Source organism: Alligator mississippiensis, chromosome 2 (genome assembly GCF_030867095.1).
Source record: "Alligator mississippiensis isolate rAllMis1 chromosome 2, rAllMis1, whole genome shotgun sequence".
NCBI classification, from domain to species: Eukaryota; Metazoa; Chordata; order Crocodylia; family Alligatoridae; genus Alligator; species Alligator mississippiensis.
Window position 1 is genome coordinate 96,075,047 of NC_081825.1, and position 14,140 is coordinate 96,089,186.

The 14,140-nt window shown below is 45.7% G+C and overlaps 1 protein-coding gene across 10 annotated transcripts in view; it reads right to left on the minus strand.

The window, feature by feature from the left end:
- Positions 1-14,140, minus strand: part of ARFIP1 (ADP ribosylation factor interacting protein 1) — an 86,868-nt gene that overhangs the window by 63,613 nt on the left and 9,115 nt on the right. The window contains exon 5 of one of the 10 annotated variants that reach the window (XM_059721966.1): positions 4,944-5,106. The exons of 8 other annotated variants lie outside the window; for them this stretch is intronic. The gene's annotated coding sequence lies outside the window, so the exon portion shown is untranslated. Of the gene's footprint in view, positions 1-4,943; positions 5,107-9,160; positions 9,257-14,140 lie in introns of those variants that run through there. One more of the 10 variants, XM_019481487.1, reaches the window with a different exon arrangement.

Here is a 14,140-nt window from a genome sequence, read left to right on the forward strand (position 1 = left end):
GCTGATACACAAGATGCAGGAGGCTGCTGGAGCACTGCAATTGCCACACACTAGTAGACTTAATCCAGTCTGCTCCAATGCATTGGTATTCCAGCATTTCAGAGCAGCCTTCGCACTCATATATAGGCGTCCTAAAAAGCCAACTAAAATCTATTAAATATCTCATTGGATCTGTGAACAAAACCATGCAAATTAAACAAGTTTTAAACCCTTTTTAAAAGGGTTTTTTTTTCCTCTTGTGAATCACATTTTCACACCTGCAAGTGCTAATGCACCCTGCAGCACCCTTAAAAAGATCTCAAGGTGAAGAATCACTGTTCTAGACATTGTTTTCATAGTGAAGAGCCTCTAACCAAGCATCCCCTCCTGAAAGCAGAAACCTGTGCTCCAACTCCTTGTCCCCCTGGAAGATTCCTCCGACTTCCCCACAGCATACACAGCTTACACACACCCTCTTCCAGGACTCAAAATTAAGCTATTCAGGGACCACGTGATAGATGTAAAAAGACAGAAATACACAGATAGATTTCACACGGTTCCTAAACACACAGTTTCTCTTCAACAAAGCAAAAGATAGGGGACAGGCTACAAGCTTCCCACATATCCGGCTTCTTTGTTTGCATGAACCCTTTTAATAACTGGCTCATGTTCACAACATTTGGCTATTTTCCTATGGTTCAAACCTCAGCCTGTTGGCCCAATATGGGGCTGGCCTGTGGGTCCTATGTGGCCTGCAGACCAGCCCCACACTCCTCATCCAGCCTGATGAATTTGATACCCCTGACCTAGCCCACTGTCCCACACTACTTCCACCTCAATAGTCCATCATTAAGACCTAGCAACTACCGTATTTTTGCGCCTATATCCCATAGGGTATGCGCAATTTTACAAAAAAAATGGATGGGTGCAGGCTATACCGGGGTATGGTCTATCGATGGACTTTTTTCCCCCACAGGGCTCGGGCAGGCCAGGCTGTGCCCCCACCGCCGCGGGGGCTGGGGCGGGCTGCGCCACCACCGCCGCGGGGGCTAGGGCAGGCTACGCCGCTGCTGCCATGGGGGCTGGGGCCAGGGCGGGCTGCGCTGCCTCCCCACTGGGCTCAGGCAGGCCGGGCTGCGCTGCCGCTGCCGCGGGGGCTGGGGTAGGCTGCGCCGCCTCCCTGCTGGGCCTGGGCAGGCCGCGCTGTGCTGCCGCTGCTGCAGGGGCTGGGGCCAGGGTGGGCCGGGCTGTGCTGCCTCCCCGTGTATACACCACCACGGGGAATACACGGGTGTGGCGTATACACGGACTAATTTACAAAAATACGATTTTCCGCAGGTTATACGTGGGTGTGGCTTATACCCATGGGCGGGCTATATGCGCAAAAATACAGTAATCATTATGGTGTAGTAGTCAGGACTGAGACCTTGTCCACAGAAATACAGACAAAATTGATAGAAACATTCACAATAGAGCAATTTTCCTGGCATCAGCACCCAAACGAAACTTCTCATCTGCCAGGCTGTTATCCTTCCTTAACTGCTGTATGGATATGAAACTTGTATTACATACGAGAAATATCTGAAAACTTCTGAATGTAACTATGAGCAACATCTTCAGAAAATTCTCTGTATCGCTGGAAGGATAAAACAACAAATGCTAGCATTCTGGTTCAAGTAAACACCACCAGCACTGAAGCCACATTTATACAGCACCAGCTCCATTGGACAGGGCATGTCATAACAATGTCTTGACAACCAGCTTCCAAAACAGGTCCTATATTCCCACCTCACCAATGGTTAGTTACTACCCTAGAAATGGGTAAAAGAAGAGAATGAAGGACAATCTGAAGAAATGCAATCTATAACTTGGAGACCCAGTAATGTACAACAAGGCATTGATACTGATCATTTTGAGCTAACTCACTTCTCTATGAAGGCAGATACACAAGAGACACAAAAGGAAAGAGCTGTGACCCAACATCACTACAATATAGTCCTTCCTCCTGGAATCATTTGCCATGTCTGCAAACATACATATCTCAGATAGGTTTCCTCAGTTATCTATGGACTCACTGACTACCCTATTTACCAGAATACTGTCATCCTTGTATCAAAGGACTGCCACCACTGACAATTTTCATTTGCATTCTCCAGGCAGGGAGAGCTGTGGGAGAAGCCCCCATGGCTGCCCTGCCCAGAGGCTTGACAGGGCACCACGCGCTGTCTAGGAGCTCAGGTGGCTCCAACAGTCAGCTGGAGCCCAGCAGTGCTCAGCCCCACTGGCCCCAGCTTCCAGACAGCACACAGTGCCCTGCCAAGCCGTGCTGTACCCACACCATGGGGCAGCTGCTGCGCGGGTGCCAGGTGAGGGGGGCGATCCCCACTGCCCCACACTTTGCAGGGGAGGCTCTTCAATCAGAGGCCCTGATCACCACTGCTACAGCCAACACCTAAACTTGTGGGAGGACTTAAACACCCTGACACATGTAGCAGAAAATGGGGTCAGGAGGAAGGGCAGCCTGCAAAGCCCAGAAGCATGGGAAAAAACCCCTAGTAGAATATAGGCATAGCTATACCTAGATAATCCTCAACCAGTGGCTGTCCTAGCTTTTCTTGAACACTTTCACTGTTCAACTAGAAATGAATATATATATATTTTTTTTTTTTAAACATACCATAGCCATGAGCACAATGTTTACCCAAAAATCACCCAGAATTTTTTTTTTTTTAACATGGTTCTTTGGCTTATTACACTCATACAGGAGATTGGCACATCTGCTTCCTTCCAAATCATTGCCTGCAGCTCTGAATATTACTCAGTTTTCTGTTTAATAAAGAAAAATTCATTCTATCTCCTTGGCAGAAGGAAAGAATTTTCTGGGGCAAGCCCATTAAACAATGAGAAGAAAAAAAATCAGAAATTTCCCCACTGCCAAAGAAAGCCATTTCAAAGTCTTCAACTTAGAAAATTAAAAAGTAAAAATATTCAACAGCGCTCAAGACCATTCCAAAAAGCTAATACAATAATTTTGTTCAATAGACAATAATTTCCAAAATTCATAGATTCATAGATGTTAGGGTCAGAAGGGACCTCAATAGATCATCGAGTCCAACCCCCTGCATAAGCAGGAAAGAGTGCTGGGTCTAGATGACCCCAGCTAGATACTCATCTAACCTCCTCTTGAAGACCCCCAGGGTAGGGGAGAGCACCACCTCCCTTGGGAGCCCGTTCCAGACCTTGGCCACATTAACTGTGAAGAAGTTCTTCCTAATGTCCAATCTAAATCTGCTCTCTGCTAGCTTGTGGCCATTGTTTCTTGTAACCCCCGGGGGCGCCTTGGTGAATAAATGCTCACCAATTCCCTTCTGTGCCCCCGTGATGAACTTATAGGCAGCCACAAGGTCGCCTCTCAACCTTCTCTTGCGGAGGCTGAAAAGGTCCAGTTTCTCTAGTCTCTCCTTGTAGGGCTTGGTCTGCAGGCCCTTGACCATACGAGCTGCCCTTCTCTGGACCCTCTCCAGGTTATCCGCATCGTTCTTGAAGTGTGGCGCCCAGAATTGCACGCAGTACTCCAACTGTGGTCTGACCAGCACCCTATAGAGGGGAAGTATCACCTCCTTAGATCTATTCGTCATGCATCTGCTGATGCACGATAAAGTGCCATTGGCTTTTCTGATGGCTTCGTCACACAGCCGGCTCATGTTCATCTTGGAGTCCACTAGGACTCCAAGATCCCTTTCCACCTCTGTGCCACCCAGCAGGTCATTCCCCAGGCTGTAGGTTTGCTGGAACCAAAATATTGTTCTAATTACTGAAGGAAGAAAGCAAAACCTCTTGCATCTATAGTTGGAACATTTTTACTTAAATGCTAAAATATTTTACCACATTATCCTTTCCCTTGCATTTAACATCAAATTTAAGTTGTTCATATGGATGTAATGGAGCACATGATAAAGAGCTGCCACAACTAATGAGCCCGTTTTAATTTCTGGTTGATATGATCAAACTCTGCATAACTTTGCTCTCAATGCCCTGCTTCTCACCAAATTACCTAAATGTTTATGTGGTTATGTCTATACTCGACACTTAATAGATCAACACTTCACATTATTTATGAATGTTGTATCCACAATGCTAACTTTATACATGTTACAGGTAGAAAACTGAAGAACTGAATGATTACCAAGTGACTTGCTCGAGGTCAGAATAAGTCAGTAGCCCAGCTATACATATAACCCAAATACCTATCCAGTGCCTTTATCTACTATCCACAAGACATCAGTTTCTATTAATATTTGCACTCTCTCTTCTGGCAACCTCCTAAAACAAATTTCATGATGCCCATGAACCTTGGTCCTCCTTTAAAGTGTACATTAAAACATCATTGTTCTCTTTCCAATGCCTCCCAATCCAATTTCATTTTTATTCTATGTTCTTTGGAACAAGAACTATGTCTCAATATTGTCTGGAAAGCACCTGGCACAGCGTTAATTAAATGATTTAGCATTCTTTTGTTTTCTCCACACTTCTTTTATTTTGTATTTCCTTAATTATGGCTTCAAAATTATCCCTATTAACACTATGCAATTTGGTACTTCCTTGGGAATTTTCTAAAAAAAATATGCAATGCATAACACCACTGCAATTTGGACAATTGATTAGAATTAAGCTCTTAACTGATTTCAGGAATAAGTTGTGTTCTCTCTCTCTTCTCTCAGCACAACACAGTAACGTTTAACGTGTTCTTCAGCAAATCCATATGGCGTTATGGCCGCCAGGGGCACACTTAATAAAAGAGGTTGAAAACCCCCAAGATATAGGAAAAGGTAAAAGACACAGAAAGGATTTACAGAGCAGCTTACTTTAACTCACCAACCCCAATACCAACCCCCAAGTGCTACATCACATCCCTGCAAGGAAAGGAACTAGTCACATCGTGAACTACTCAAGCCATAAGGTACCTTATGAGCTGAATATGAGCCAACAGTTTCGAAGAAGGCTAATGGCATACTGGGCTGCATTAGTAAGAACATTGCCAGCAGATCAAAGGAAGTGATTCTTTCCCTCTATTCATCACCGGTGAAGCCACATCTGGAGTCTTGTGTTCAGTTTTGGGCCCCCCCACTACAGAAAAGATGCAGACAAATTGGAGTGTAGGACAATTTAAATGGTTCAGAGGCTGAGGCATGTAACTTCTGAGAAGAGGCTGAGGGAACTAGGCTTATTTAGTCTGGAGAAGACTGAGGTGGGGATTTTAATAGCAGCCTTCAACTACCTGAAGCAGAGTTCAAAAGAGGATGGAGCTAGACTGTTCTCAGTGGTGGCAGATGACGGAACAAGAAGCAATAGCCTCAAGCTGCAGCAAGGGAAATTTAGCTTAGATATTAGGAAGACTTTTCTCACTAGGAGCGTAGTAAAACACTGAACAGGTTACCCAGAGAGGTTGTGGAATCTCCTTCCTTAGAAATTTTTTAAGACCTGGTTAGACAAAGCTTTGGCTGGGATGATCTAGTTGAGGATGGTCCTGCTTCAAGTAGGGAGTTGATCTAGATCAGGCTTGTCCAACATATGGCCCACCAAGCCATTTGATCTGGCCTGAGGCGGCAGCGGGGCAGCGGCGAGGCAAGGCAAAACGAGGTGGGCAGGGCCGGCCCACGGGCCCCAGCCGGCAGCGAGGGCAGGGGAGCTGCTTACCCCCGCTGGGCTGGGCTCATCAGTGAGCCAGGTCCTGCCGCCGGTGCCCCAAGGAGAGACAGCAGTGACAGACTGCAAGGGTGGAAAGAAGCCGTCAGTAAAAAATGAATAAGTAGGAGACAGGAAAAGAGCAAAGAGGGACACAGAAAGAGTGCGAGGAACTCACGGAAAAGAAAATAGGTCGAAATTAGAAAAAACAAAAGTAAAATAGAGAAGAGAGGGAGAGGAAAGCAGGGGGGAAAAGGCCCAGGGGAAACAGGACAGTGATAATAGTACAAGGTGAGAGAGGCTCTCAAACAAAAAGGAAAAAGAGGAAATCAGGAAGACAAAAGGCAGAACAAACAGGGAGGAAGGGAGGAAAGGCTGGAGAAAAAGAAGAAGTACATAAGAGGTGGGGTCAGGCAGGTGCCTGGTTTTGAATCAGATGTCAGACAGGTCGTAATGTGTCATAAATCCAATGTCTATGTTAAGTCTGTGAGATATTGAGTCTGTGAAAATAAAAATAAGCATCTTTTTCTGTATAGGTTTTGTTTATTTATTCAAAACATAGCACCAGGATGGGAAAAGAGGATGCAAACACAGGAACCAATCTCCCCACCCCACAACTGCATTACAGGCAGCAATGCCAGCTCTGCTCTGCGGAGCCTGCAAGGGAAGCCTTGCACTGGGGGGGGAAGGGAAACCCCCACGAGACCCCACATAGCTGCAGCAGGGTCCTAGGCAGGCTTGAGGGAGCGAGTAAAACCCGAAGGGTAGCAGGAATTCACCTACAGCCCCCCCCACCCCAGCACTGCAGGGAGAGCTGACACTCTGGGCTAGGGGGGGTCATCCCAGAGACCCCCAAAAGTCCCACCCAGGAGCCCATGCACACTGAGTGGGTTAAACACCCCCACACTCCCACCCCACAGCACAGAGAGCTCATACTGAGCGAGGGGGGGAAACATTCCATAAGACCTCCCAGAAGCCCCCCAGACCCTGGGTAGCATGTGGATTGCAGGGTGGGCACTGCCCCCCATATCTGCTCCAGTGGTGTGGCCTATGCCACCGCCACTCTCCCAGCACCAGAGCTGGGGCTGGGGCTGCAGCTGGTACCCCTGCCAGCCCCAGAGACTCCCAGCAACCTCCATAGGTGGTTTTCTTGCTGCTTTCCACCTGACTACCTCTTATGGATTTCCTGCCTCCACCCCCTGCCATTTTTACAGGGGGGTGAGGGGGAGGGGGAAGGATCTCAATTATACAAGGCTGGGGTGGGGGAACTCTTGGGACACTCTTCCCTGCCTAGAAATTGCAGCTGAGAATGTGACAAGTTAGAAGACACTCAAGTGATTTCTCTCTCTCTCTTTTAACCCCTCCTGGCTAAAGCAGAGGGGGCATGGCCAGGGCCCAGCCCATGCTCTGCCTGGGCAGGGTGGGAAGGAAGGTAGTGGCATAGAATTCATAAAAGCTTGAACAAGAATAGTTCTCTCTCTGAAAAACTATACCCTGAAGAACTATAAACACAGCATGGGCTGTGTGTTGTCTTACTCTTCTTGCTGCCCCCGAGATCTCTGGGATTTGCAGTCCAGAATCAGAGCAGCAGGACTGTGCAGGGTTTCTTGTCACTTCCTTTTCCTACTTCCAGGTGCCTCTGGGATTTCTAATCCACAATCATAGCCAGCACTAAGTAAGCCAGCAGAGCAGTGCAGCACTGTACTCAGGGGAAGGTGAGTTTAACTTCCCTCCCTCACCCTAGGCTCCAGCCAGGGGAGGCAGTGAGGCCAGTGAGCCAGCTCTTGATGCTTCAGCTAGGGAGCAGAGGGGCAGGGCCAGCCCTGATCTCTGGAGCAGACAGCACAGCCCAAAGCATGCTGGCATGCTGGGGAAATCTGAAGGGGTCTCGGACAGAAGTTTCATAAACGGGGTTGATCTAAATCAATTGAGTCTGGTAGTACATTCAACCAGGTTTATCTTAAACTGATTTCAGCTATTTTGAAATTGATTTAGGTGCACTGAACTTCTATTCTGTTACAGGTTTAAACCAGTTTCTGCTCACATAAACTGGTTTATGTGCAACTTCCGTCCCTAGCCCTGGAGGTGGAGTTTGCTCCTGATGTCTCCCACAGTTGGCAGCCTGGGTGGGTACCCCCTTCACCCTGCCCTAGTTGGGCTATTGCACATACCTGTAGCTTTGCAAGTATTGCACTGGGTACAGCCAAGCCACAGAGACAGTGTCTGCAACTTTTACATCCAAACTGCTTTGAAGATATCACCACTTCCAAGCTTTCCAATACTCATGCCACCATGCCTCTGCAACTCCTAACAGTGCACATGAATTTCATGTGCAGCCCAAAAGAGTTTGTTCAAAAGCTATGGCAGAAATGGACAGGTCCCCCAAAAAAACACTGCACTTTTCGTAATAGAAGCAATATCTCTGGAAGGGAGAAAATTCCCTCAAGTGCCAGATCTACTCAGAACCCAGGTGTTGCATACCTTGCCACAGTTTTCACATTGGTATTTATGAATATAACACTTGTCTACCAAGCCTGCCAAACCCCTAGCAATTAATATTCACTGGTTCCTGTTAACTTCTAGGCAGTGTGTAAGAACTGCCCCAAAGAGAGAAATCTGCTCATAGAAAAGCTAATTGATACTAAATATTACAATTTACTCCAGTTATTGCAGTATCAAAAGAAGAAGCCTATAGATTATCATAGGACACCAGAAAAAAATCTTATTCCATCAATCCCTTGATATAGTAGATTATAAAGAGGAAGCACAGGATAACTGGAACATTAAAACTATTAGTTTTAATTAGAAAAACTGGTTAGTTAAATGTTCATAAATTAATAAAGCTACTCAATTTACCACGAACCACTCACCAGGTAAAATTTAATATCAATTGTTTCAGATTTTCAGCTTAGCAGTTTCAGATTTTTCTCCTTACAATTAACATGAGAAATAAGAGTAATGCCAAGATCCTTGCCTCTGCAAACTAAGAAACCAAATTTCATGCAGATTTAGCCCAAAATAGCAAACAAAAGAAAGTAGGGAAGGTAAAATCTTTAAAGTGAGGGATTCAAATGTAGGGAAAAGAGATAAAGGAGTTTAGACATGTAATTAACATCATCCAAATCTCAGCCCTTCAGTCATCATCCTATATCATGTAGCTGTGCAGAGCAAAGAACAGCGTAGTGGTAGCAGAGAGGCACATGAAGCACAGTTAAGTCTAGCAGAACCTGCCTTGTGACATTTTCCCTAGTTTTGTGCTATCCATACAAAAGAAGGTATTTTCCTCCTCACTTTAATTATGTTTCTACCTTGAAAACTGTACCTGTTCTCACTGGCAGTTTTATTCAACTTCCTGAGCAAATATGCTTGTTTACAAGCAAACAAAAGAAACTTTTTATCAACTGCCAGCCCATCATTTGTTTGGATCCCCAAGTGCTACCATACTACAAATATCAGGACCCCATTTTCTGGGGCACTAAGTAGAACAGAGATTCACCTTCTTTGAAGTGATCCAGCAAGGGGGCTTTATGTCCATCTACAGCCAAAACACTGTATTTTTGAAGCGCCTCAAAGTGACCTGTATTTTGGGAGACTTCAAAACATACATCAATAGTACTAAAGATAAGCCACATGATGGCTCCTGCCAGAAAGAGCTCACAATATAAATCAGGAAGGAGAGGAAGACACAAGGAAAGGCTACAACATACAAGAAAATGTTATTTATTATATATACCCCTGCCTCTATAAGAGGCTCAGGGCAATTTATAATGAAATAGGCAAAAATATGTAAATGAACAAACCCCCCAGACAATACCCCAAAACTTAACCCCACAACAGAAGGCCTGCCCAAATAATAGTGCTTTCAAAAGATGTCTTGGCTCAAGCTCTAAAGGATCACACAGAGAAAGCAATTTTAGAGGTAGGGAACACCTGCTGAGAACAATCTCTCACTTGGTTTCACCAAATGAACTGGACACAGAAAGTATCTGCAAAAGGTTGCTCTAGGCTTACCTTAGACATCATGATGTAACATAAGGGAGAAGGCAATCTCTTAAGTATGTACAATCCAGACCATTTAGGGCAGTGATTCTCAGCCTGAGTGCTGTGAAATCCTTCTAAGGGTGAATTAGCAAGATAATCAGCACAAGATAAACCCAGAGATTTCAAATTGAAACCCAAAGTCAAAAAAACTCTGATCTGTTGTGGTCTTTGAGTTTTTTGAAACAGGAACAATTGCTCTATTACTTTTTCCACAGTAAAAAAATGATTGAAAGCTAAGAGCTGCATCTTCGATAAGTGCCTTGAGTCTAAGACAGGGTGACTTGAGCCTAAAAAGGTTTGAGAACCACTAGTTTAGGGCCTTATGAATCAAAACCAGTACAACAAGATGCTTTGAAAATGACACATTAGCTTCCTGATTTATAGTTATTTCTTATCCAGTAAAGTGACACCCAAGAAAATTTATCATAGTATCATAGTGCTTAGGGTCAGAAGGGACCTAAACAGATCATCAGGTCCGACCCCCTGTCCTGGGCAGGAACAGGGGCTGGGGTCATATCACCCCAGCCAAATATCTGTCCAGCCTCCTCTTGAAGACCCCCCAAGGTAGGAGAGAGCACCACCTCACTTGGGAGCCCATTCCAGATCTCCCTTCCGCAAGTTACATCTCCCAACAGCCATTGGGAAGGGCCTCCATGGTGTCCCCAGCTCTGTCCCCATAGGTGTCCCCAGTTCTGCCCCCACAGCTGAATTGGAAAGTTCACACATTTCTCCAACAGACACACTTCAGACACTAGAATTAAAAGCCCTGAAAACTGCTGCTGCTTCACAATCAGGAAGTGGCTCTGGTGAAGGACACTGGAGCACTGAGTGGAGTCCAGGGCCCTGACACATAGGCTTGGGCTTGTAATGTCATACTGAAGGGAGCAGCACCACTGCCAAGGCAACCAGGTGTTTCCCTCCCACATAGGGCAAGGTGCTGAGTGCTGGGGATGTGCGTGCACTGTTGATCTGACCTGGCAACACACGAGATCTGGGGGCTCTTACCCAGCCCAGGACTTCATTATACCCCTTAACTCTTTAAGTGGCTTCTCCTGATATCCTCCTTGTTGAAGGCTTTCAAATAGATTTCAAGTGAAAGAATGCAGTGGGGACACTGAAGGGAGATAAGGAGAAGGCAGAGGTGAAGCGACTGAAGGAGCTAGAAGAAACATCTTAATCAGCAGTGGGAAAGAGAGAATCTCCAAACCAAAAGCTAGTCACACTGATGACACCAGAGTTCAAAAAGTCCTTGCTGTAATAGTTTCTCTAATATCACCACCTCAGATTGTGCCTGGTTCCTTTCACAAATTTCTTTTAGTCCCAAGCTTGTGTGTTTGTGGCTAGGACCTGGGAGGGGAGGGGGGAAGAGGAAAGGAGAGAGGAAGAAAGAAGAGTCTTTGAACAATAGTTTAAACTCCAAAAATAAATCTGAGAGCAGAGGCCAAACTAGAATATTATTTCAAATCACATTCACTAACATGTGCAATCAAGACTATACAACAGGTCAATTACACCCTGCTGACATCCCTTCACTCTAGTCTTCAAATTATGTTCTTGAAGGTCTCCCCTGCACAAGTACTAGTTCTTTAAGGGAGTTTACATATCACCAATATATCAATGCCATATTGGACTGGCACCAATAAAAGGAAAATTAATATTAACAGCTTATTTTGGCTGGAGTGGCCAATAATGTACCAATATAATGTGCCTTCTGGCCGGGGCCTCAGACTCCGCATGCACGTGCGCAGCTGCAGCAAGCATATGACCGGGAATGCAGCCGAGCAGCGTGGACAGCAATGCCCTTCAGATAAGTCTGTGGAGGGGAAGGGGTGTGGGAGAGGCAAGGGGCATGGGGAAGGCAGACTGAGGGGCCCACGGTGAGTGAGGGAGTGGAGCAGGGGCTGCTCAGCCCAGGTAGTGAATGGGACCCAAGGATGGGGTGGGGAGTGGGATGGAGCCACAGGTAACTCATCGGGGGGGGGGGGGGGGGGGTACAGCTCCCTGCTGCTGAGGCATGGGGCCATGTGTCCCCCTGGATGTGTGTGCAGGACAAGGGCAGATGTAAGATACCCACTGTGGGCGTAGGGCTCTCCACCCTGCTACCTTTGCCCCAGGAGCCATGCACTGGCCACGCAACCCCTGCCCATTTGGCAGCAGTGGCAGCGGCAGGTTGTGCTTCCCACTACCAGATGGACAGGGGATGCGCTGCCAGTGCACAGCTCCCAGGGCAAAGGCAGCAGAGCGGAGAGCCCTGAACCTGCAAGCAAGCAGCCCACCTCCATCCTCACCCCACTCAGCTCCAGCTAGAAGCATCCCCACACTTAAAAATGGTGGCAGCAACACTTGAACTAAAGCTCATTTGACACGCTTTAGTTTAAGTGCTTCACAGCCGTTTTTAAGCACCAGGACGCTGACCCTCTGGATGAACAGCCCATGGCTCCATACTGCTATCCTGCTGGGATGCTATGACCCTGACTTCCTGCCCCTGGGGCAGGGGGCTGGACTCAATGACCTTCTGAGGTCCCTTCCAGCCCTAATATCTATGAAATCTATGCTGCCCAACCCAGCCTCAGGGTCCTATTTAATGCCCTGGCTGGGCAGCATCCCCAGCCCTTGCCCCACTCCCTACCTCACCATGGAGGCCTCGATCTGCCCTCCTCCCCTCCACAGACTTACCTGCAGGAAGCTGCTCTCCATGCTGCCCAGCTGCATTCCTGTAAATCAGTTATCAGATTGGTATTGGCCAATATGCCTGGTAAATAATCAGTTATCAGTATCAGCCAAGAAAATCTTTATTGGTGAACCCTTACCTGCAACTCACTGAATGTTAGTAAACCATTTTCCCCACTATGACTTATTAGAAATAGAATCTAGCCCTCACTTAGCTACGTACGCTCTACTGGGCTACAGAGTAAACACTTGCCTTCTGACACTCGGGCAAGCTGATGGCACGCCAATTAAACCCAGGGAACCATAAACATTTTTTTTTATTTTCAGGAACATTCATCAGTTACAAAAGTGCTAAGCATGTAACCTAAATTTTTCTATCTTGAACCTGTAAGTTATACTGCATAATTTCTATAATTTTGTGAGGTAACAACTGGTCATTAAAAATGTAACTAAGATTATTAATCTGTAGTACAGTCAAAGCCTTCAGCCATCTGCATTCACTCAGTTTTTCATCAAATGCAGAAAATCCCAGATAACTGAAGCACCACTATTTATTTTTATATCACATTTCTACTGCCCATCTGCTCTGAATTTTCTATTTATGGCAAAGCTTATGAAGTGGTCAGGTAGCTTGTGTGACATGGAAAGGAAGACAAGGACACAGAAAAGCAGAGAAGGTAAACCACTTAAATTACATTGGACTGACCTATTACCTCAATTTAGTCTCTCAAATCCAATTTGGTCACCTTTAGCTCCATAATGAGCAGAATCCATGACAAAGAGAGAAGCAGCAGCGAGAACTTGCTCTGCCCTTCATGTTCACAAGCAGCACTAGGGATGCTGAACTTGGACACGACAAACAATTTTCCATTTTTGGCTGGTGATATTTCTGCTCTTTTTTCAACATGTGAAAAATTATTTCCCTTAATCTCCATTAGGGACTAAAAGAATAGGTCCATTTTATGTAGAGTTTTAGAGAGAAAACCATAACTAAGCAGAGAGAAAAAAACTATTGTGTTTCATTTTCATAACTCCGGTCAAAACAATTTATGTTTCTGTTTTATCCCATATGACATAGGATATTACCTCCCTCAAGGTTACATTAACAACATAATAGTATTATCCCTGAAGGCCCATGATCCGAATATACTGCAGACAAAGAAATACTATTTTGTCTATTAACAATCATTCCTACCAATCCTTATGGCCTTATATGGGAACCAACTAACACCAAAACTGTGTAGAAGATAGCTCAGACGGACAAAAAAAATGTGTTTTTTAAAGCTGAAGTATATACCACTCCCTAATTAAATACAAATAACCACACTCTGGTTTAGCTACACAGTTCTGCAAAAAAAAACAAACCTCTCCTAAATTAAGAAAATAAATGTATATGGCTACCTAAATGCATAAAATTTAAAGATCATATGTAGCAGAACAGTAAACATCTGTAATATAGTTATTTGCATCCAGTACAGAGAAATTTGCAAGCAAATCCCGGGACGTCATTCTCCCCCTGTACTCGGCCTTAGTGAGGCCGCAGCTGGAGTACTGCGTCCAGTTTTGGGCTCCACAATTCAAAAAGGATGTGGAGAAGCTTGAGAGAGTCCAGAGAAGAGCCATGCGCATGATCAGGGGTCAGGGAAGCAGACCCTACGATGACAGGCTGAGAGCCCTGGGGCTCTTTAGCCTGGAAAAGCGCAGGCTCAGGGGTGATCTGATGGCCACCTACAAGTTTATCAGGGGTGATCACCAGTATCTAGGG